The 22,563-nt window shown below is 41.9% G+C and overlaps 1 long non-coding RNA gene across 1 annotated transcript in view; it reads right to left on the bottom strand.

Moving 5' to 3' along the window:
• The window catches only part of LOC140374232 (uncharacterized), a 204,502-nt gene extending 203,303 nt beyond the window's left edge, over positions 1 to 1,199 (bottom strand). Inside the window, exon 1 of the long non-coding RNA XR_011929079.1 lies at positions 1,022 to 1,199. This is a non-coding gene — a long non-coding RNA (uncharacterized lncRNA). The remainder of the gene's footprint in view (positions 1 to 1,021) is intronic.
• Between the last annotated feature and the right edge of the window lie 21,364 nt (positions 1,200 to 22,563).

Below are 22,563 nucleotides of genomic sequence, written 5' to 3'. Positions count from 1 at the left end.
TCCATTGCATCCAGTTGAATGTGTGGGAACCATTTAACAACATATTTACAGTATTTTTTACTGTGCATGTTGGTGTTGGCATTTATAAGACAAATGCAATCAAATGTCCATCTGGGGAAATATTTCAAAACAGAAAAATACATCAATCACAACATCAAACTGAACATAGTAAGTGTAGGCACAGGTTGCACTTTGGCTGGTCACTCCCGCGCACAAGCAGCCGCCATGGAACAGGCCCGTGTGCGGATGTGCGGAAGCATCTGGAAGGGTCACATTCAGCAGTGCTGTTATCATGCACACATATGTATTTAATGCATGCATATGGATTTGTGACAACACTGGCAGACGGAACCATGAATCCACCGGCGCAGGCTTTTGTTAATTGAAGGATCTGTCAGTTCCCCAGGGCTGTCAGAGTAGTCGCAGATGCACTCAAAGTCAGCTTCATCAAATTAATGGACTATTCTGAGCTGCTCATACCTCTGTAATCCATCTTATGTTCTATATCCTTGAGAAGTGTGCACCGGAGTTTGGGTGACACATCAATCACTTTCAACTCAGTTCTTGTGTTGTACAAAAGAATGAAAGGAACACATTTGAAACACAGAATAGTGTTGGTCCTGAGGATTTGGCCCAATACCTCTTGACAGTCAGGGTCCTGTAATCCAGCCTCGTACACGCAGAGATGAAGATCCCAACTCACGACTCCTTTCGGAATTCACTTCTGAGACTCATGACTCGAATTGGGGTTCAACCAAGACGACTCAGACTTACAATTCTCAAGTCCATATATCTGCCTACCTCTGTTATAGAGATTTTAAACAATGGCTTTTATCCATCCATCCATCTTCTTCAGCTTTTCCAGGGCCGGGTCGCAGGGGTAGCAGTCCAAGCAGGGACTCAGAGACTTCCCGCTCCCCAGACACTTCTTCAAACTCCTCCGGGGGGTTTTCGAGGCGTTCCCGGTTCAGCCGAGAGACATAGTCCCTCCAGTGTGTCCTGTGTCTTCCGGTATTTCCACCTCAGTTGGCTCCTCTCGCCGTGGAGGAGCAGCGGCTCTACTCCGAGCTCCTCCCGTGTGACTGAGCTCCTCACCCTATCTCTAAGGGAGCGCCCAGCCACCCTACGGAGGAAACTCATTTCGGCCGCTTGTATTCGCAATCTTGTCCTTTCGGTCATTATTCAAAGCTCATGACCATAGGTGAACGTAAATTGACCGATAAATCGAGAGCTTTGCCTTTGCCCTCACTCGTGAACAAGACCCCGAGATACTTGAACTCCTCCACTTGGGGGCAAGGACTCCCCACCCACCCGAAGAGGGAAAGCCACCTTTTTCCGGTTGAGATTAAAGGCCTTGGATTTGGAGGTGCTGATTCTCATCTCAGCTACTTCACATTCGGTTGAAATCCGTCCCACTGCATGTTGCGGGTCCGGGTTTGATGGAGCCATCAGGACAACATTGTCTGCAAACAGCAGAGATGAGATCCTGTGGTCCCCAAACAGGGAACAGATCTGACTTACTGCCGACAATGTGAACACAGCTCCTGCTCCGGTCATACAGGGACCGGACAGCCCTGAGCAAAGGACCCCGGACCCCGTACTCCCGAAGCACCCCCCCAATCCACAAAGCACATGTGGACTGGTTGGGCAAACTCCCATGAACCCTCGAGCACCCGATGGAGAATAGAGAGCTGGTCCAGTGTTCCACGACCAGGACGAAAACCGCTCTGCTCCTCCTGAATCCAAGGTTCGACTATCGGTCGGATTCTCCTCCAGGACCTGGAATGGACCTTATGGGAGGCTGAGGAGTGTGATCCCTCTGTAGTTGGAACACACCCTCCGGTCCCCCTTCTTGAACAGAGGGACCACCACCCCGGTCTGCCAGTCCAGAGGCACTGTCCCCGACCGCTACACAATGTTGCAGAGACGTGTCAGTCAGTCCTACAACATCCAGAGACTTTAGCCCTTCCACCGAGGAGTTTGCCAACAACCTCAGAGACTTCAGCTCAGGTGATGGACGAGTCAGCCTCCGAGTCCTCAGTCTCTGCTTCAGTTCCAAATAATTTTAAAGCTGTGAGAATTCTCAGGGGAAATCTGGTACAGGCTGATTCTACGTTGCAAAACCCTGCTGCAAAACCAATGACTCAGACTTGCACTGGGAGACCTAAGGACCTGTTTTGGACTTGACCCGGAGAGGCACTTTGACTTAAAAAAATGTGACTTATCTACTGCAAGGAGGTCTGTGCTTCCAGGTATCGCCTCATGAGCACATGGTTGTTTTGATTAATCAGAGGTTGTGAATGGGACGCTTCTAATACTGACCACTGCAGGTCTGTGATGTAGGTCACATCAAGTCTTATTTCACTGTACAAGTTAAAATGTACCATGTTCAAAAGCAAAATTGCTAATACCAGGGGAAAGGGGATACGCCTGGTATACGCCAAGTCCTGATTTATAAAACTTTCCATGCGCTGTCCATCATGCAGTTTGTGCTTTATAGATCACACCTGCAGCTTGAATATGCGTATGTGAACCCACGTCACGGAGCGCAGTGAGCGTGTGCAAGTGACATGGATGCCCTTCCTGACAGAGCGAAAGCAGCGGGAGAGATATGGATGGATCAGCAGCAGAGGAATAAATGCTTTTTTATCTGTAGGGTCACAGACACAGACTGATGCGGTCCCAGTGCGGAGAGAGAGGGGGCACACGGCTTCATATGTGTCATGTGAAGTCCTGAATAATGAGCGGAATAAACAACTCTTCTCTGTGTTCTGGCAACTTCTGTTGAAATGTGATCATCTCTCTGAATAAAATGATTTTAGGCTTAAAGATGCCAACTTGCCAATTTCCTGAATCAAACCATCTTCACTTCTGCTCCTCTCCACGAGAGTCATCTTTGTTAGTCCAAATAATACCTCCACTTTGATTTGGTTCATTTATTTCGTGAACACCACGTTTACGTTAGCCAACACTACAACGTCCCCCTCGGTCCCACCCAGACACGTATAACAGGTAAACAGAACAGTATCGCCCCCTAGCTGTCAGGCATGAGACGTGAAACTTAGAGAAGTGAAACTTAAGAAACTAACAAACTCACTCTCTTTATAAAAAAAAAAAAAAAACACATAGCAACACAACATAACATGAGTGTAAGTGTTGTTGTTGAACAGTTATTTAATAGTCCAATGTCCTTCATGGAGAGCCTTAAGAAGCATGGCCGAGGAAGCTCCCTTTTTAGTAAGGCAGTCTGCAAGCTGCTCTTTAGTTTCAGACCACAACACTTGAAGGACCTTTTCAGTTTGAATTAGTTCTTTGATTGAACTGATTTCTAAACGCAGTCGTTTTTCTGTGACAAACTTGGTCACGTCAACAAGAGAAAAGTTATCAGTGACACAGATTATTGGTACAGGATGTTCAGTGCTACCTGCATTAAGTTCAGAGAACAATGTTGAAAGACAAATTGCATTGTCAATTCCCTCTGACATTGATAGAGTTTCACCTGCAAGTGTACTTCTAACTATTCTCTTGATTCTCTTTGACTGCCATGAGATAGGAGAAAAACATCCATTGTCACCCATCAAAACAATAAAGTGCCCACCTTGAGTTCCTCCATCTGACAGATTACCAAAAGATGCATCAGTGAAAGTAACTAATTTTAAGTTACTGTCTTTACCAAGATGCTGGAAATTCAACTCAACAGACTTAGCCTTCAGTTTGCACACAACTCTGTTTGCTTCATTAATAGTCTGTACAGTAGCCTGTTTAAGATTTGATGCTAAGTTACTTGCATCAAACATGGCATCAGGTCTGCTCTGTCTGGCAACCCACAGAAGTTGCCCTATCTTAGATCTGAGCTGATCTTGTTCTGCTTCAGTGAGGGGTGAGCCTGTCTCTGCTGCCCGTGAGGGTGTGAGAGGTATGGGATGTAAATGTTGAATGTATGTCTCTTGGTAAATTTGTACCTTTTTACCCAAAGTAACCAACTCCACACCCACATAAGAAAAGCTATCCTGAGCTTCACGACCAACATTGAACTTTGATCTGAGATGAGGCATGACAGTCATAGAAAACATTTGTGTACCTCCCCAAATGAAATCATCAACATGACAAGCTAGTACACCAGTTACATTTTTGTTCTCATCTAACCAGTAGAAAACTGCAGGGTCAACTTTAGATATGACAGCTCCTGCTTCAATCATTATGCTTTTCACTCGGTTATACCAATAGAGTGAGGCATCAGCTTGACCATACACACATTTTCGCAGTTTCCAAAGTACACCAGTGCTATTAGCCTCTGGAGGAGGTCTGATGAAAATGTCTCTAGATAGTTCCAGTCCTTGTAAGAAGGCAGATTTTATGTCCATTGAACGAAGTTGCCATTGTTTCTGACAACTGACTGCCACTAAGAGCCTCAGGGACTCTGAAGCACAGGTTGGAGAGTCCTTTTGTAGCTCAGAAACGTGTAGCTCCTCAAATCCTCGTGCAACAAGCCTGGCTTTTGGTACTAATCCGTTCTCAGTCTCTTTTAGAGTGCACACCCACCGAGTGGAAATGCACTTTTCTCCTTTGTCCTCAACTTCCTCAAACATGTCGTTTTGTATCCAACTTTTTATTTCATTGGACTTGGCTTCATCAAATGACAAATCCTTAGTGACAAAAACATCCTCGCATGTGTCACCACCAGGAGCCTGAACCTGGACTTGAAGATCTTCCAGCTGTAACAGATCCACTGCTTCATTGTTTCCCGCCACCTCAGCAGGCTCAAGCAGCTCAAAGTTATACCAGTCATTATATTTTCCGGTGGCTTTTCCAGCACGTCCTAACACTTTAGCAGTACGTGAAACACCACTCTCTGCGTTTCTGAATGTAACAATTTGGCCAGTCTTTATATTTCCAGCACCCCGTCTCTCTGCCCCAGCATATTCATGAGCGGGTGGAGGATCATTGTTTTCAGCATTTGTCTCTTCGGTATCCTCATTTATGTCATATGAGTGTTGTTCGTCCTCATTGTTTTCTTTATCACAGATGGTCTGAGGTTCCTCATGTTCCTGATTGGCTCTCCTCAGCCTAAGTCGGTGAACTCTGACACAGGTGCCACCGTGTCTAACAAAAACAACAGCACCGTCCTGCCCAATGACCACCGCAGGCCCTTTCCACTCTGGACAGTCCACACGTTTGTAAAACACTTTGTCTCCCTGTTCATACCTCTCATCGTTGTGACGTATCTGTTTCTTTAGCGCTCTCCGTATTCGTTCGGAGCATTCTGCTTCTGTAAAGGCCTTCCTTGCAGTGTGCAGAGCTGAAATGTGTTTGGCAACCCACTCACTTTTAGTGGTGCCCTCTAGAGCAGGTGGTCTGTCAATCAACACCGAAGGTAGGTTAGGATTCTGCCCAAACACAAGCTGATGTGGGCTGTAACCATGGACACTTTGCATACAGTTCTTTGCCATAAGAGCCCAGTCCATGGCAGTGCTCCAGTCACATCTAGTAGTAGTTTTCACTTTGAGTATGATCTCTGTTGAAGTTTGGTTGTGCCGTTCTAACAGCCCTTTACTCCAGGGGCTGTATGCTGGTGTGGTTTTTACTTCAATATTAAAGTTTTCAGCCATGTCTCTCACTTCTTCATTATTAAACTCCCCACCATTGTCACTGAACAACTTTCGTGGTGGGCCGTGCACACTGATCCAATCATGAATAAAATGTTTAACGATCTCAGAGGATTTCTTGGTGGTCAAGACACTTCCTGCACTAAATCGAGTGAACTGGTCAATGATATGTAGGTACCACAGCCCTGGCTCAAGCTCGTGCAGATCTACAGCTACAGTCTCATACGTTGAAGCCAGTGGTAGGCCAGCCGCAGGTTTGGGTTTGGTCTTACAGTACTTTTGACATGCTTCACACTGACTTACAACCTTTTGTAGTAAGCCAATGCATTCTGTGTCTTTGTTTCCAGAACTACTTAAAAGCCTCTGTAGTTTATCAGCAGAAGCATGCCCAAACTGCTTATGAAGTCTGAGGAATAAAGTCTGGCGGTAATGCAACAATTGGATGCCAACCGCCATAAAACAACAACAACAACAACAACAAGTTTCTCTAAAACTTTTGTCTTCTCGCTTGTGTCCATTTTGTCTGTGCTTGTCAGCACTTCTTCCTCAGTAGTTGTTAATATCTGATCAGCATTTACAAAACATTTATCTTCACTGTCGATTATGTTCACACAGTAATGTCCCGAGCTTGTAAAGTCCAGTTTGATGGGTTGATTGAACATCACAGCACTGTCATTTTCCATGTCCAGAACTGTTCCTGCCCTTTTTAGAGATGTCTTGCTCAAAAGCAAGGGGATATTAACAGGGACAACTTCGGTTTCTATATTACACTTTGTGGTGCCAATCTTAGCTGGTATCGTAACCTTTTTGACAGAGTGCACCACTTTTCCATCTCCAAACTTGAAGGGCCTATGACTTTGTGTTTCAGTTTTTATCATAGACTTTATGTTTTTCTTTCCAGACACATTAATGTAGTCGTCAAGCCACTGTTGTCCACACACTGTCCTAGTGCAAGCAGTGTCTATTATAGCGGAGCCAAAACATTCAGTCATGAATATTTCTGCATCTGTTGGCGATTCTTTAGTATACAGTGTAATGTTACACTCTTCCACGTTTGTCTTTTCTTCAATTATTTGAACACTCTCACCTTTGTGTGGACAGTGTTTTGCCCAATGAAACGTACTTTGGCATACAGCACACTTTGACCGCCGTCCGAACTTGTCCAGCGGGTTCGTACCGGGCAGTGGAGTTTTCGCTCTGGAACCCTGTTGCCAGGGCCTGTTTTGACGTCGCTGCTCCGTTGCAAAAACAGATTCTTGACTAATTCCCTCTGTAGTGGCAATCGTTTTCCCGCTAAATATTCTCTTCAAAGCGGACTTCATAGAGGCGAATGTCAAATCCGTGCACGCAGTTAGAGCCAGCTGTCTGTCCGTCGTATCCAAGCACGCGGTGTCCAGCAGTTTAAAAGCCAAAACTGCATCGGGAAGCTCCATGTTGTAATTGCGCATACGCGAATATCGCTGTTCGAAATCAATAATATAGTCCACCATGGACACGTTTCCGCTTTTCATCATCCGGTCAAAGTTCGTGTACGCTTCATAGATCCGATCTTTTTCTTCTTTTAGGAACAAACTATCAAGTTTACCAAAAAGAGTGGCAATTCCCGTGTCTTTGTTTAAATCATCAACCGGAATTTCCATCGCCGTCTCCCGTGCTCTTCCAGATAGCGCCAACGCCACGGCAAGAGCTTGTTTTTTTTTCTCCAAATCAGTAACTCTAATCCACATGCCGACTTCATTCTTCCAGCTTTCATAGGGTTTTCCCTCTTCAAACGATGGCGGGACTCTGTAGTTACTAACCATCCTCTGCTACCAATGTTAGTCCAAATAATAACTCCACTTTGATTTGGTTCATTTATTTCGTGAACACCACGTTCACGTTAGCCAACACTACAACGTCCCCCTCGGTCCCACCCAGACACGTATAACAGGTAAACAGAACAGTATCGCCCCCTAGCTGTCAGGCATGAGAAGTGAAACTTAAGAAACTAACAATCTTTTCCCCATGTCTCCAGACTTTGTGCAGAAGGAAGTCTCAGTTTGCACAGATACAAGAAAATTCCTGCCTCCTCATGAATAGACCCGCTGTGCCAGGCTCCATGCAGATGTGCAGATTGTGGATGGTTTGAAACTGAGTGTCCTTCTTTTTCTTGTCCAAAAACATTGCTGCTTAAAAGTCTGATTGAACTAAACTGGCAGAGCAAATTTTAGGTAATGAATTTATATTAATTGAAACTGCAGTCTGCCGTGTAAGAATGCATGAAACTCAAACCTTAATCCGGATTGCATTGATGTTAGTATACCATTTTTAATTTTTTAATTTAGTTAATTTTTTTGTATTTCTGTTTCTGTAATTTCTTTGTGATTTTAATGCATTTTTCCTGCTGTGAAGCACTTTGAATTGCCTTATATATAAAATGTGCTCTACAAATAAACTTGCCTTGCCTTACCATGTTCTAAAATAAATTGCTCTGAATAAATGTTCTTAAACTATTCATATTATAGAAAAAGGTTGTTCAAATCAATTGTTTCTCCTCTTTTAAAGACCAGTGTTACTCGAGCCAGCTTCCATGTAGGAAGAAGTGAGTTTGTAATTCTTAATAAATGATATATCGGTGTAATCCCTCATTCGTCCAGGCGTGTTCCATAGTAGAAAAAACTTCAGTTGTAGTCATCTGGACTCAGTTAGACTCCAGATGACTACAACTGAAGTTTTTTCTACCAATAAATGATATAGTTCTGCCAGGGGAACATCAGGATATGTGCTGCATATTATATATCATATATTTTCCATACTATCAAGCTCAGCACTGGTACTTCATTTAAATGTTCCAATGATTTGGTATACATCTGATGGTGTAATTATTTTGAATGAAAAGGCGTGTTGAGGTTTGTGATTTTGACATGTTGCAGCTGGATTTGGTGTGGCATTGGCTTGAGAGTGCACTTTTAGGATTTGATAAGATTTCATCTGCATCTGCATTTGTACTAACACATACTAATATGAATCAGAAGAAGCTTTTGAAGCAGAACCACAAATGTAACAAGGAAGACTGTATTCCTTTTTCCCGTCTTATGTCTGTCCTTGTCAGCCAATCACACTGCAAGGTTTTCATCTTAATCAATGTCTTCTCAGATAATTCACATTTCACACCACTTGTTCGATCTTTGTTTTTTATATTCCAAGCCTCCTCCATTGCAGCAAAACACTTTATTGATGTTTCTTTCAAACATTTCATCAAATCCTCGCTGTCGATCTAGTTTTTAGTCTCTTCTGGTTGACTTTGATGGATTCACAAACTCACTTCTTCAGCACACAAGTCACTGGTGAATAGCACACATTAATGGGGCTGCATTCTGTTGACTGATGTTAATACTGAGGAGTTATGTCGTAATGATTGTGATTTCCCAGCGCCCGGCAACACCCTTGGGTCCTGTCGGTGCTCGTCTGTCATGGCTGTGTGAGCACAGAGCACCCTGTCAGCAGGACGGGTGCTCAGGTGTGGGGCAGGGGCCGTCTCTGGAGCGCAGCTCCAACGGGGGAAATCAGCCGCAAACAGCACCCAGAGAGAGAGTTTGAGAGTACACAAGAGGAGGAGTCAGGCAGGAGGATGGGACTGATATGGATTCAGCCTCTGCAAGTGAAATGTTGTAAAGAATGTGAAGTAGACAAATAATTATATATACAGCTTTTTGTTAGTGGTGGTTTACAACTGCACTGGTGCAGAGCTTCTCGCCATTTGGTGGACTTAGGTATGAATTGGGGAGAGTAGAAGGCCTACTGAATGATGAATGATGGACTGTATACAATCAAACTCTGCTGCTGCAGGCAATAAAGGAAGAACTGTTAGATTGTTGTTGGTGTTAGCATTACTGTCCCGTCTCCATTTTGTAGAATCAGCTGGGTCAGCAGTTCTATGATCTCTGGGCAGAGCGACCTTCAAGTGAATAATAGTCTGCTTAACATCATCAACCCGAAACATCAGTTTATCAGACTAATGCAGGCGTAACTTTCACCAAGTCCAGTTTGAGTAAATGTCCACAACATTCTATATTATAAATTTGTATATATATATATATATATATATATACATACACACATAGATATAGATATTATAATAATCATGATTATATTATAACATAAAGAGTATGATAATAGGCCTAGTTATTTTTCATAATTTACTACATTAATGATTGTATGTTTCATTTTGCCACATGCATCAATAGCTCACCTCACTCAGAAATGGCCTCAGCTCTTCTCCAGAGTTCCCCTTTTTCAATTACAACTATATTTACCTGATCTCGCACTTCTCGTTCCATTAAGAGAGCATGAATGCTTCTCTCCACCGACCTCTATTCAAGAATTTAAATGTAAGTTAAGTGACTGGTGTGCAGTATTACGGTCCTCTGCATAAAGCCAGCCAAAGATAGAAGTGTTAAGAACCTGTCAATGGATGTTTCACTATTCACAGCAATCTTTCTCTACAGACCACTTTAAATAAGTCAGATATGTTTGTGTGACTCAACATATTAAGAATGTGTTAAAAAGGACTTGGTGAATGGTTTGTCTGTGTGTTATTTAGGCGGGGAAATAAATATTTTCAGCCTACATTTTCACTGGCCATTTTATCCAAAATCACAACACCGATGTGGCACCGAGCAGTTAGCCGCTCTCTTTAAACACCTACCTGCACATTTCATGATATAAAACCAACAACACCAGAGCACGACACAAACTCAAAATATGCAGTGCAATAAGACGCACAGGTTTGTCCACTTTGACTAAATAGGAGGCAATTCCAGTCAGTTACAAGCATTTATTAACTACTTAATTCACACTTTAACATACTTTGTTAATTATTTCAGATATAAAACAAATGAGTTGACTTTGAATTCATTAGTTGTATTATTGTAGAAAAAGCTTCAGTTGTAGTCATCTGGACTCAGTTTGAAAAAAATATATTTTAATATATAATAATAATAATAATAATAATAATAATTATTATAAAATATATTATTTTTTCAAACTGAGTCCAGATGACTACAACTGAAGCTTTTTCTACTATGGAACACGCCTGGACGAATGAGGGATTACACCGACGTTGTATTATTGTCTTATATTATTGTATAAGTCTCTCCATGGCCTAACACCACAATACATCTCAGACTTGTGTGTGTCTTATGAACCATCTCAGACTCTAAGGGCCTCAGGGACCGGCCTCCTGCTGGTGCCAGAGTCAGGACTAAACATGGGCCGGCCTCCTGCTGGTGCCAGAGTCAGGACTAAACATGGACCGGCCTCCTGCTGGTGCCAGAGTCAGGACTAAACATGGGCCGGCCTCCTGCTGGTGCCAGAGTCAGGACTAAACATGGAGCGGCCTCCTGCTGGTGCCAGAGTCAGGACTAAACATGGGCCGGCCTCCTGCTGGTGCCAGAGTCAGGACTAAACATGGACCGGCCTCCTGCTGGTGCCAGAGTCAGGACTAAACATGGACCGGCCTCCTGCTGGTGCCAGAGTCAGGACTAAACATGGACCGGCCTCCTGCTGGTGCCCAGAGTCAGGACTAAACATGGACGGCCTCCTGCTGGTGCCAGAGTCAGGACTAAACATGGACAGGCCTCCTGCTGGTGCCAGAGCCAAGACCAGACACGGGGAATCTGTGTTCCAGGTCTATGGGGCAAAGGTCTGGAATAGCCTCCCCAAAGTTGTGAGACAGGCCCCGCCCCGGCTGTGTTTAAATCTAGCCGCGCCTATGACTGACATAATTTTACCTGGTTTTAAATATTTTAAAATACTAAATTCATTTTATATTTGTTATTTACTCTGACGTACATTGTTTTATATTTTTATAAATTGCATTGTGTTTTTATTTTTTTAATTGTGTTTTAAACATTGTAAAGCAGTTTGAATTGCGGTTTGTATGAATTGTGCTTTATAAATACATTTGATTTGATTTGATTGCACATCCAATATACTGAATAAGCTACATAAAGCAGGCAATGCAGGTGTTTCACTCTGAAAGGCAGCGGCGGGTCATTGGCTCAACCCGAAGCCTGAAAATGAGAAGTTTGGATTCATTCAAAAGTCAAATAGTCGTTCCTAATATAAGCACTTGTGGCATAACCGGCTACGACACTTCAGACACGAGCTTCAAAAGATACGGTGGCCACCAAAGCACCGGACGACAAGCGCCATGAAGCACACACACACACACACACACACTTTTCTGGTGGAGAATGTGTCTGTAGTATAGTAAGTGTATTTATATATAGTACGTGTATGTATATATAGTAAGTGTATGTATATAGTACGTGTATGTATATATAGTAAGTGTATGTATATAGTAAGTGTATGTACATAGTGTGTCCTTCAAATTGGCTAATATTTTAAACTTTATTTAATTGTTTGATGCTATTCATAACCGGAACAAAAACTGACAACAGACTCTGACACAAGACAATTTATCACAATTGACTTTGTTTTCTTTAATGTTAATGACTTTTTTTATCACAATAAGACACAAATTACACTCTGAACTATTTGAATTTAAGGCTTCAAGCTTCTGTTTAATGTATGAATAACATGTAACAAGTATTTCAATCTTTCTTTAACAGCAAAACAATTATAAATAGATTAGATTACTTTGGTTTTGATATAGTCGTGGTTATCGATGCCATTACAGCTCATACACTTTGCAAGACTAATGTTTTTCACCCTACTACTTCACTGAACAAAGTGTCTTGCTAAAGGGTTAAACAATTACTCAAACACGCTGCCTCCTGCTGTCACTCTGGTCCCGGGAATAAAGTGGCTCCGCTAACTGTCATCTGTGTAAGCTAACACTGCACACATCTCTATTAGAACCAGCATGAAACGCCAGAAAAAAGAGCACGACAAAACGGAGCCCAAGAGAAAGAACAGACAGCGTCCAAATCAGAGGCGATAGCTGGCCGTTTGAACTCGCTAATTGCTTGGCCACTCCAATCGGCAACACACGGCAACACAAGTGTTTATCCAGAAACCAAACCGGCGCCGCTTCCCCCGACAACAGAGAGCCAAGCGCAACTTCACAAGGTTTTAACGCCTGAAGAGAAGAGCGCGGACACGAAATTATCAGGGGTAAACAGCAGGGTGTGAAGAAAGAGCTAGCTACACAGGCTAATTCTGACACGGAAACCTAGCCAAGTTTACACAGGCGTCTATACCCTGGGCTACACTGATACTCCGGCGCGAGCTGCGTGTAGGCTAGCCCGACCGAGACGCGCTTTCATTTGGGATTGAAAGCATTAAGCCGACAGTGGCGCATGCATTTTGTTGTGTCTGTGCGTGGAGAATGTACATATTTTAAATAGGACGAGCTCTATTCTGGAGCCAGCGCGGAAAATGGGCAATGTTGAAACGCTATATGACAGACAAAAGCCCGTGGAGGAATATCAATGGGAAGTGTACAGCGGTTTTATTGGTGTTTCATCATTGTGGCTTGTGGAGATCAGAGGAGAACAAACATACCAGGAATCAATGTTCTTTTTTTTTATTGTTTTGAGGAATTTTGCGAAAAGTTTAGGCTGGAGTTTAGGAGATGATTTAAGGCGAGATGCTGCAGGTGGAAAGAAAACAAACCTTCAATTTAGAGAAATCTGTTTGAGACTTCTTCTGCAGTTTACTTACATGTGAGACAGAGGTGTCCAAACTTTCTACACAGAGGGCCGCATTTTGAAACTCATACGGAGCAGAGGGCCACAAACAACCCGAAAATGTCCAATGACAAAGTGAATCAGTTGAAATTTTACATTAGACATTGTTTCGATGCCTCCACCTTCAATAAGACTTAGGACATTATTATTAGAGATAATAATATAATAATAACTGAGATAATAATAACTGATAATAATAATAACTGAGAGATAATAATAACTGGAGAGCAGCTTCAGTGAGAGACTGATCCACCCTCGATGTGTGAAGGAAAGGTTCCGTAGGTCTTTCCTTCCTGCTGCTGTCAGACTTTATAACAAAAACTGTTAGTACTGAACACTCGCAATACTGACCTAACCTAATACTGATGTGCAATTCTGTCAAATGTGCAATTGCTGTTGGAATTCATGTGCAATTCATGTGCAATTACTGTGAAATTCATGTGCAATCCATGTGCTGTCGTGACACATATTCATGTGCAATTACTGTCGGGATCACATGCAATGGTATTTATGTATTTATTTATTTGTCTATGGGAGTTTTTATTTATTTATAGGAGATCTTCTACTGAAAGTGTTTTTCAGACTTCCTATAAGTGATCTGTTCTTCTGTATCTACCTCTGTATCTACCTGCGTTGCACCAATGAAATTTCCCCATGTGGGACAATAAAGGAATATCTTATCTTATCTTATCTTATGAATCAAATACATTCTCCAGTTTTGAGGACATAAACTGTGACAATGGAGACAAGCTGGTCGACCTCCCAACAAAATGATGGCATCTTTATCTTCTGTCACTGTCACTGTCAAAGAAATGTAAACACATTTGACTTTTGGTGTTAACCTCTCGGTATGATCCAGCCTCTGAAGTTATAATTGTGCTGCATACGTGTTTGTAACACAGCCAATACACTTAAAAGGCATGTTTGAATCTTTGTTTGAAGCCAAAAGACTCAATAATGATTTATATTTCACTCAGATTTCTCTATCTATACCAGACTCTTTTGATTCCCATTCCCAGCCAGCTGTTTGATGGAATAAATCAATATATCAAGATTTGTGTGGCAAGGAAAAAACTTGTATCCGGTTCCAAACTCTACATTTATCAAAAGAAAAAGGAGGCGGGGTTTACCTTGTCTTTACGTGACTTTATTTCAGCTCAAATCAGAGCGTTGCTAGTGTGACCCAGAATATGAAGCTCAATCGAAAAATATTGAGAGTTATGTTGTGCCAGAGGTTCCTGTGCAGGCCGCACTGGCAAATGACACATGGATGGGTCAAGTAGAGAAAGATAAGAATGATAATGATATAATCTTAAGCTTGATGACTTTACACTAAACAGCACGGATCTGACATTTACTGGATAACAGATTTTTTTTTTTTTACCAGATTGTAAAATAATATCACATGAAAAAATATGATATGTTGAAGAAATCTTTTGGCTTGGAGATTTTTTTTAAAATAGATATTTACAAATAAGGAGTTATTATAACCAAGAAATTAAACAAAGCAATGATCATTTTAACCCTTTGATTGAAATCTTTCTTAAGGCTTAGAAATCAGAACTTTCGAGGGGAATAATATCTAAATGATATAATGCATTAATAATCTGGCCAGCCATTCGATTAAATATATTGATAACAAATGGGAAAGAGAAGGCCAAATAAAAATACATTAAGACATTAAGAATACATTGAAATAGTGATACTTTGTTTTACTCTCTGGTTTTGTTCTATGTTCTGTATCCTGTAGGTTTAACATTTAAACCATTTGTAATCATTAAATATTACTCTACGTTCACAGTGCAGGTCAAATCAGATTTTTTTGCCCATGTGAAAAGCACAATTCAGATTTGTTTTAATTTCGACCCAGGCCACTTTTGTGTGTAAAAATAAATCCGTCTTCAGTCTGAACGCTCAGGTCTCGTTCATCTGACCTCAACGTCGTCAATAAGCAACATTTCCAGGATCAATTCAGTCGAAAATAGGAGGAGAGGGTTTGTACCGTAATCGGGCGTTTGAGATTGAGAAGGATTTGGCGGAGCGAGGAATTAAGAGCTCCTGGCTGCAATTCCAGCGGAAATAAAAATACAAACCTTCATGCTAAATTTAAAGACACTAAGGACATCAACAAAAGAGTAAATTTTTCTTTTTTGCACTTGCAGAAGCTGCATTCCGTTTTGTATTGTGAAGGACCACATAAAAAGCATAGTTTCTAGCTCTCATAAACACGTTGGCACATTATTAATATCCACATTCATTCATTTGAGGCCGCTTTCGATGCAAGAAATGTGTGTGAGAAAGTCCTGTTTTTACAATATACTCTTTTGGAGAAATGTTCTGAAATGAGAGCAAATCTTCTGGAAGGATTTACGTGAGTGTAAGATAAGTGTCCCTATTCGCTGAATCCTCATTTTGATAAATCTCACTTCAAAATGTTTGAGCTCCATCACTCTCTGACTCGATCTGCTCTGCAGTGATGTGTTAAGGTAAAGTTCACCTGAAGTGCTTACATCTGAGTTCTGGAGCAGACCTGACATTACCTGGCCCCGCGGCAGTCGTTTTTGAAGCAAAACGCAGCAGCAGCACGACGAGCTAATATCCCGCCCACACAGGAGGCATCGTATAGACACGTATGCGCCCGCTAAAGCAGCTCAAGCACTTCCACCACAACACAGACTTCAAAGTGCACAGTGAAACTTTTCTCTACCACCAGAGTTCTTCATGTCTTCATTTCTTCAATGTTCCACTTTATAGAATTAAATGTATATTTGTGGATGTGTAAAAAAATGGTCAATTACTGTTTTACTGCGAAAAGAAAAAACACCTTGAAAAACACGTTGTCTTACTGCGAGTGTCATATATAAGTGTAAGGCACAGATGTTTTTTGTTCTGGTCATTTCAATGTGAAGCTGTTTTTATAGATCACAAATGTAACATGAAAAGTCTCGTTTGTAAAATGTATATACATATGTAAATTGTCTCCATGGAAGTGTCATGTCGTACTTATCCATTTTTGAAGTTTATAATTTGACTTCCTTGGATTGTAAATCATTACATCACACTGGGAAATCCCCTGACTGTTACCTAGCAACCAAGTTTGTCTTTGTTTTTCAGTGCACTCAAAAGGGCTCTGTTTAGTAAAAAAATATTAAGTACTGGGGCTTTTAATTTTATTTCCCTGTGATAGTATTTATGATTAATCTGTGTGTGTGTGTGTGTGTGTGTGTGTCTGTGTGTGTGTGTGTGTGTGTGTGCATGTGTGTGTGTGTGTGTGTGGGAGTTTGTGTGTGGTGTGTGTGTGTGTGTGTGTATGTGTGTGTGGGAGTGTGTGTGTGAGTGTGTGTGTGTGTGTGTGTGTGTGTGTATGTGTGTGTGTATGTGTGTGTGTGTGTGTGTATGTGTGTGTATGTGTGTGTGTGTGTGTGTATGTGTGTGTGTGTGTGTGTGTATGTGTGTGTGTGGTGTGTGTGTGTGGGAGTGTGTGTGTGTGTGTGTGTGTGTGTGTGGGAGTGTGTGTGTGTGTGTGTATGTGTGTGTGTGTGTGTGGGAGTGTGTGTGTGGTGTGTGTGTGTATGTGTGTGGGAGTGTGTGTGTGGTGTGTGTGTGTATGTGTGTGTGTGGGAGTGTGTGTGTGGTGTGTGTGTGTATGTGTGTGTGTGGGAGTGTGTGTGTGTGTGTGTATGTGTGTGTGTGTGTGTGTGTGGGAGTGTGTGTGTGGTATGTGTGTGTGTATGTGTGTGGGAGTGTGTGTGTGGTGTGTGTGTGTATGTGTGTGTGTGGGAGTGTGTGTGTGGTGTGTGTGTGTATGTGTGTGTGTGGGAGTGTGTGTGTGTGTATGTGTGTGCATGTGAGTGTGTGTGTGTGTGTGTGGTGTGTGTGTGTATGTGTGTGGGAGTGTGTGTGTGGTGTGTGTGTGTATGTGTGTGTGTGGGAGTGTGTGTGTGGTGTGTGTGTGTGTGTGTATGTGTGTGTGTGTGTGGACCACCTCAAGTGAATAAAGCAATGTATACACAACTAAAATACTAAATGAAAAAAGAAAGACTCTAGAGAGCTCCAACATACATACACTTTATTAATCTTTAATATCTCTTCCCCCCCTAACCCCTCCTCCAGTGATCACCCCCTGCCCCTCCCCCCTACCACCTACAGCTAGCATACATCACAACACACATGCTAAACACCCCGCACTACACAAACAAGCTTTATTACCACTGCAGGCGGCTCATGCTATTTATAACACTCCCAGCTGACAAAAAGGTGAAGAACTCAGGCCAAGTAGTAATGCAGTACACAGTAGTAGAAGTAGACGTAGTATTAGTAGCGTTAGTAGTGCTGGTAGTGTTAGAAGTGGTAGTAGTTCTTGGTCCACGTTGTCTTTGGAGCGTCCTTTGGCAGTAGCGTAAAAGCAATCACACTCAGACATCATCAACACAATCTTTATACTGTGAGATTTGCACATTGATACAGCCTTACACAAAGGTGACACAGGTGTACAGAGGCAAATAGACAGGCCAATAGGTCACCCTTGAAAAATATATTTGATTCTCTTTTTTTTTTCTTATCTTAACTGGTTAAATAAATGTTAATACAATAAAATATAAGTGTAATCATAGTAGTTGCAGTAGTAATTACGTCATAAGGCGCTGGTACAGCTGGCAGCCCGGTGTAAACGCTCTCTCTTCTTTCTCACACTTATTGTGCTTTATCTCCTATATTTTGTAAATATAGTTAGTATATTTTTTCTATTTTACTGTACGATAGGGACACGCGCTGGAATAGTTTTTTAATTCAACTGTTTTTGACTTTTTTCGGCTGGATTTGAGCGTTTTTCGTTGCGTTCGTCGTGTTGTTGTGACGTGAGCTAGCTCCGAGCGAGCCCACCAGCCCCCCCCCCCCGCGCCCTCCGGCCGCGCTAAAGTACGGCGTGTCGTCGGTACACGTTTATATACACGTTTATATGAAAGAGGAACTTCACGAACGATCGGGACACGCACTGGAATCGCTTTAAATTAACTTGTTTTGACTTTATTCGGCTGGATTGAGTGTTTTCGTCGTGTCGTTGCGATGTGTCTTGGCTCTGAGTCCCCCGGCCCCGCCCCCCGGCTCCGGCCCCGCCCCCCGGCTCCGGCCCCGCCCCCCGGCCCCCCGGCTCCGGCCCCGCCCCCCGGCTCCGGCCCCGCCCCCCGGCCGGTGCCGTACCGCGTTTCCACAAAGGAGGAACTCATGAAACTGCGGAGAACAGTCGTCTTACCCGGAGATCGTCACGTTATCCCGGCGCAATACTGACCTAACCTAATACTGATGTGCAATTCTGTCGTATGTGCAATTACTGTGAAATTCATGTGCAATCCATGTGCTGTCGTGACACATATTCATGCGCAATTACTGTCGGGATCACATGCAATGGTATTTATTTATTTATTTGTCTGTGGGAGTTTTTATTTATTTGTAGGAGATCTTCTACTGAAAGTGTTTTTCAGACTTCCTATAAGTGATCTGTTCTTCTGGATCTACCTCTGTATCTACCTGCGTTGCACCAATGAAATTTCCCCATGTGGGACAATAAAGGAATATCTTATCTTATCTTATCTAGTAGTCCTGGGATTGAACCGCTGGTAGCAGTGTTTGTAGTAACATTAGAAGTAATGCATGTAGGAAGGGAATTTATTTTATTATTTATCTTTCCTACAACTGAGGACATTCTGTAATATTTCTAGGATTTGGGAAAATAAATACAATTGCCTGATTCAGTGGACGATGCTGTCCATGGTGCTGACCCACTATGTTTCTAGGCTCAGCCTCAACTAACGGGATAACAACTGAAACAAAGTCCTCTGCAGTCAAATTCAAAGATTTGAACTTTATTTGATTAAATACAAAGCAGATCCTAAACTTACAGCAGTGATTTAATGTGTCATTTGATTTCAATTAAATTTATTGTTGAAACTCCCAAAATCACAACAGCAGTTGCCTCGGAGGGCGACAGTGAAAAATGGATTAAACAATGTTCATAGGGACTTTTCAATGTCCCAGGGTCCCCTGTCCTTAGACAAATGCCCCAGGGTCCTCTGTCCTTAGACAAATGTCCCAGGGTCCTCTGTCCTTAGACAAATGCCCCAGAGTCCTCTGTCCTTAGACAAATGTCCCAGGGTCCTCTGTCCTTAGACAAATGTCCCAGGGTCCTCTGTCCTTAGACAAATGTCCCAGGGTCCTCTGTCCTTAGACAAATGTCCCAGGGTCCTCTGTCCTTAGACAAATGTCCCAGGGTCCCCTGTCCTTAGACAAATGTCCCAGGGTCCTCTGTCCTTAGACAAATGTCCCAGGGTCCTCTGTCCCTAGACAAATGTCCCAGGGTCCTCTGTCCTTAGACAAATGTCCCAGGGTCCTCTGTCCTTAGACAAATGTCCCAGGGTCCTCTGTCCTTAGACAAATGTCCCAGGGTCCTCTGTCCTTAGACAAATGTCCCAGGGTCCTCTGTCCTTAGACAAATGTCCCAGGGTCCCCTGTCCTTAGACAAATGCCCCAGGGTCCTCTGTCCTTAGACAAATGTCCCAGGGTCCTCTGTCCTTAGACAAATGTCCCAGGGTCCCCTGTCCTTAGACAAATGTCCCAGGGTCCTCTGTCCTTAGACAAATGTCCCAGAGTCCCCTGTCCTTAGACAAATGTCCCAGGGTCCTCTGTCCTTAGACCCTCCTTCTCGGCCTGGAAAAACTACCAAACCTCCTTGGGAAAAAAAAGAAACCTGGAGGAGTTCCACATGAAGGAGAGATCTGACTCCTTCAGACGGACAGGAGGAGGTGAGAGAGACAGTGGAGCTGGATCCACTCAGGAGGAGAACCAGTTCTTCAGGAGGAGAACCAGTTCTTCAGGAGGAGAACCAGTGCTTCAGGAGGAGAACCAGTTCTTCAGGAGGAGAACCAGTGCTTCAGGAGGAGAACCAGTTCTTCGGGAGGACAACCAGATCTTCCAGGCAGATGAAGAACCGTCCATATGGAATAGAGACCGCTTCTCCAGGGACTGGACTGCCGAGGACAGTGCTCAAGCTGCCATACTTCCCCCATAGTTACTCTGAGGGCAGCGTTCTTGCATTCTTGAGTCCACTCTTTCATTTTGTCATAATTTGAGCTTGATTGAAAAGCCGTCAAAAAAGTGAAAATATGATGGAAATAATGTGCTTAATTTGAGTTGATTTGACTAAGTTAAGGCACAAAGCTCATATGACTTGTTTCAATATGTTTCTGACTCATTTTGATTCATATCGGACACGGGATGATGGGACATTGCCAAGTCCCGACTTGTTTAGTCTGTTTTTCACTGTCGCCCTCCGAGGAAACTGCTGTTGATTTTGGGTGTTACAAAAATAAATTGGATTGAATTGAATATAGCTTGGGTGATTTATTAGCTCGAGGAAAATAGAACTTAATACTTGAAAGTAAATGAATGAATTGTAAAGTAAAGATAATTCTATATGAGATTTGGTTGCTAAACACCTGCTGTTCTGCCATTTCCATTTGTATTTTTAGCAACTATCACAGACAGAATAATAATTCTATTCTAATTTTAATAAGATTATATTTAAGAAGCACACATTAAGGACCCCGTCTCTTTTTTAACAATGCCATTTTATTGGTTTTGGGCCTCTAAAAAATGTACTTGGTATTATCGTTTCATTCAAATTTTGCGAATTCAAATTAGCTTTCTAGTTTTTATTACTATTCATAGCGCATTATAAACTGTAATAGGTTAAACTACAAATAACTTTTATCTATTAAAAAAAAAAAAAAAAAAAAAAATTATGGAATATTTTAATGGGACATTTTAGTTTATTTGTAACAGAAGTGGAAGGGTTTTATAGGTGCATAACATAATTTAATGGTCCTAAAAAGACACTACAGCAGTAAAATAATGTTTAGGCAGATTTTTTAGGCAGGTCACAAAGGGTTAAGGTTTGTATAAAAAAATGCTAATGTTCTTTCTTAATTTCATTCTTCTTCTTTACAGTGCCAAATATGACAATATGATCGTGTCTATTTATTCTATTTAAACAGTTTTCTTTGAGCCTGGACTCGTGGCCCGGTGCTGTGCGGCAGGTGCACCCTGCGGCCTGTAGGGGGTGCTGTCAGTCTGCACTCTCCTCTGTCGCACTCACTGTGGAATCACCAGCTTTTTTAAATTCACTCTTTTAATGTCATTTATGCGACTTTTCCAAACAAACTTTTTACACATAAATTACGGACAAATGTGCTTCATTTAAGTCCCGATGAGACTTCCTGCCTCAAACATGTATACATTTTATAGAAGAACATTATTCTTTGTAAAGCAAAGTCTGACCATTGAAGCACTACGAATTTAAATGCGGTGAGTTAAATTGACTTTACTAACTTGTGGACTCATTTGAAATTTGTGTGTGTGATTTCATCCGAAAATTAAAATGTTGAATTGAAGTTCATTTTTAGTATTGTAATAATTATGGTGAACAAAAACATTTGAAAAGATCTTCATGGCCGCATATACAAAACTATGTGATATTTGGAGGGATAGAAGACAAAACATAGAACTAAACATTAAACTAAATTAAATATTAAAACATTAAAATAATAATAATACAAATACTCTGCGTGTTGTGGATTTTTATCCGAGGCTAGAACTTTATCAAATCCGTCTCATAATAATTACAAAACTAACTGATTATTAAATATAAGCTATAATTTTCACACAAAATATAACATGTAATAATAAACATTTGGCTATAAATAATGAATAATTTATTCGTGCAATATTGTTACATGTAATAATTAACATACATGTTCTAATTACAGCAACATTTTACAGTAATAATCCGGATCATTGCCGGATCACAGTCCCTCAGTTTCTAGATAGTTCTTCCTGGGTTAAATAAATAAATAGATAATTATTTAAATAAATAAACATACAGAAATCCTTGACATACTTTGAATTAATGAGGGTAAAATACATATGAAATCGTATTCATCCTGGAACACAAAGAACAGGATTACAGACTTTTGAACATCGAGGCATAAATAGTTTTCCGTCTTGGTCTGAATCTGCCGAGAATCAGTCCCGGTTTAGATCCGGTTTTGTTCTGGTTTAGACCTGGTTTAGTCCTGGTTTAGTCCTGGTTTAGTCTTGGTTTAGACCTGGTTTGTTCCTGGTTTAGACCTGATTTAGTCCGGGTTTAGTCCTGGTTTAGTCCTGGTTTAGTCCTGGTGTAGTCCTGGTTTAGTCCTGGTTTACTCTATGAA

The sequence above is a fragment of the Eucyclogobius newberryi genome, unplaced genomic scaffold, assembly GCF_026437365.1.
Source record: "Eucyclogobius newberryi isolate DKJ021-1_F unplaced genomic scaffold, fEucNew1.0.hap1 SCAF_3, whole genome shotgun sequence".
In the NCBI taxonomy this organism is placed as follows: Eukaryota; Metazoa; Chordata; class Actinopteri; order Gobiiformes; family Gobiidae; genus Eucyclogobius; species Eucyclogobius newberryi.
This window is presented reverse-complemented; position numbering and strand designations above follow the sequence as displayed.